The sequence below is a fragment of the Morone saxatilis genome, unplaced genomic scaffold, assembly GCF_004916995.1.
Source record: "Morone saxatilis isolate NCDOM2014 unplaced genomic scaffold, NCSU_SB_2.0 Contig22, whole genome shotgun sequence".
Classification (NCBI taxonomy): Eukaryota; Metazoa; Chordata; class Actinopteri; family Moronidae; genus Morone; species Morone saxatilis.
The window spans coordinates 6,645,333-6,648,420 of record NW_023339785.1 but is presented as its reverse complement, the minus strand read 5'-3'; positions in this window follow the sequence as shown (position 1 = coordinate 6,648,420).

Below are 3,088 nucleotides of genomic sequence, written 5' to 3'. Positions count from 1 at the left end.
CGGTTATTCTCTAAGTAAAACCAAAATGCTTCTGGACTCCAATCAGCAAAAAAAGTGAAAGCACGAATTTCTCCCAATGAGGTTAGCATATCGAGGGACACAATCGTGTGCCTGCGAGAAATAGGTTAACCTGCATGGGCTGTGTACGGTTTGTTACACAGAACTAAATCTGAGAAGCTCATTGTTGGAAACTGAAAATGGGGCAGCGCACCTTCTAAAAAAAAACCTTGGTAGGCGATTGCGATGAATCATCTGTCTGTATCCACTGTATACCATCGCTGGTGAAGCTTCACCAATCAGCATCAAGCCACACAATATGAAACGATGGCATCCAAGCGGCCTCCTTTACCGAAGCAGTTCAGCAGAAGAGCTGGAAACAACTTTCTCCTCTGGCCTTTCGGTTTTACTGGTTCTTTGGCTTCTCTTTCAATCTGAGTAATAATTAGCTTTGATGTATATTAATCGCTGACAGCAATCTACGGCTAACGCGCGTCTTTACGCGTCACTGTTGTTTTGCGACCAAACAGTCACTTCTCCCAAAACTCGCACACAACATCACAGTTAAACACACCGTAAGCTCAGTCCTGTAGTTGAAGGAACTCCTAAGGGACGCAGATTGGTCTACCACTTTGATTGCTACCATTAACAGTTTAATACGTGGACACGAGCTTCAGGGTCTGGGGAAGTGAAGCCAAACACTCGAAGCAATCTTGTAGCAATCGAGCTACAGAGGGTTCTCGTCAGACACACAGAAGTAGACCACACGCCCCCCCCCCACAAAAAACAAACAATGTCTTTCATACTGTGGAATTTTATTGAATACATTTGTTTTTGCCCTTCAGAATATTAAAATAGCATACCAACGACTAAGAAAACAAAAAGCTGCCTTCCCCTTAATTTGAATTCATCATTAGAAACCCACAAAGTGTACCTCCAGGGTTAGAAAAACACACTGCCACTTAACTGAATGACACAGGAATCAGTGCCCTTTCACCTTGCTCTCTATTAACGATGCATTTCCGTTTTAGCCATCGGCGGGGTTGGATGTTTGTGAGTAATAGCATCAGCTGTGAGAAGCTTGTCAGAGCTCATCAGCTCTGGACCCTTGGTACATCTACAGCACTTCCACCATGTTGTGTGTGTGTATTGTAGAAGATATGCTATGACATGAATATAGTTCACACACTATCACTGGCCCATATGTGCTCGGGGGTAAAGTAAGGCACTCAGTCTGATGGCATTTTGCTAACACGATACAATGTAGGCAGAGGAGGTGACAGCTTGCTGGATTCAAATACAATTTTGATGGCTCTGGTTTTTGAAAATGTTGATGTACAGAATTTAAATGTTAAACTTTCTGGTAGTCTTAGTACTATGTGTAGCACTCTACATTTCTCAGTTTGGTAAAATTGTTGTATATACTGTATACTTATGTATTTGATTTATGGCAGGATGTTTAATGCACAGTGTACTATAGAGTTCAGAATAAATGTAAAAACCTTTCATCCTGGTGTGGTAACGTGGAGTGGTTAAACTTTATATGTAATGAGGAGATGAAGGCTGAAATGGGAGACATCTGTCAAATGACTTAACCTACAGTATATTTAACGTGGAGCTTTACTCGGCTGTGCTGCTTTGTAAATGATTCCCTGACCCATGATTAATACTACACTAAAGTCCAGGACCTTACATTCCCAGCAACAACAGCCGGTTCTCCGAAAACCGCTACTGCAGCACCCTATAATTATCAAAACATAACATGTACCCGACAATTTGGCCTTTCCATCCATATACTGTGAACCAATTAGGGATGCTGGAGATGTCATCTGGATGGGGCTGCCATATTTTCCCCATCAGTCAGTGCTCAAAGACCCTGCGCAGTTATAAACGACCTCAAGTTGCGATCGATTCCCAGACTGCATGTTGAAATTTATAGTCAGTTGCCAGTTACAGGAGATGGATGGTTGCAAATGTGAGGGCGCTGCAAAGGCTGCAGTGAATCTTTCAAGACTTCCTCTTGTAGATACAACAATATGGCTTGGGGGGAAATAGGGCAGGACTGTATCACTTCCTTTTCTGGATCACGTCTACTTTGTCCTGCAGCACAAGTGATGTAGTTTCAGTCTGAATGTGTTTTTTTTTGTTTTTGTTTGCTGGGGTACTTTAACATTTTCCAATTTAGTTCTTTTTTTTTACCAGACATATGTCACACTTGTGGAACGAAAAGCTTATATCTGTGCTTTATTGTTCTTAAAATGGCTAGTTGGCTTCATTAGCATTCTGAATAGAGGTACAGCTAACTATCCATGTGTATCAAGGTGCTTTTAATGGGTGCATGTTAGCAGAACTTGCAAACCACTTTAGGGAAACCACTTGGAGAATAGGCATAAAAATGTCACAATATCCCTTTATTATTAGGTGTGTTTTTCTTTAAAGGTAAATTGAGAAAATAATATATTTAAAGGTGGTGCATATGCACTTAGCAACAGTGTAGTCCAGTCCATTTGCAGTCATGGGAAATGTCAGAGATAGGTGGAAACTGAAAGACCACAGTTGTTGTTGCCATCGGCTAAAGTGTTGGTGGTTAAGGTATGAGACAGGGCCAGAGGGTTTTAAAGGCCTTGGGAACAGACAAGTGTGACAGTTTATTTGCAATACCCAAAACAAGCAGAAAGAAAGCAAGTGTGCAAACATTAACCAAACTTTAATCTTAAGGGAGATTCAATTTCTCCATTTATCAGTTCTCTATCAGAAATCACTGAAGACAGCTTTATGTAATGTAATTACATTGTAGACAGTGCAGACTGAATGAATGGATGATTTGAAAGAGTAGTTCAACCTTTTGGTGAATACACTTACTCAGTTTTTTTGCTGAGAGTTAGAGAAGATCAGTCTGTATGGTGAATATGCTGTTACAACCACCAGCCAGTTAGCTTAGCTGAGTCTTAAACACTACAAAATGAAATGGTTTTTACAAGGAATTATTTATCAGACTATTTATTGGCCTTAAACAGTTACTTCCTGTGTGTAGGTGTAATAAGTTGTTAATTAGTGGGCTGTAGATGCAAATTTTGTTACCTTTGGACAG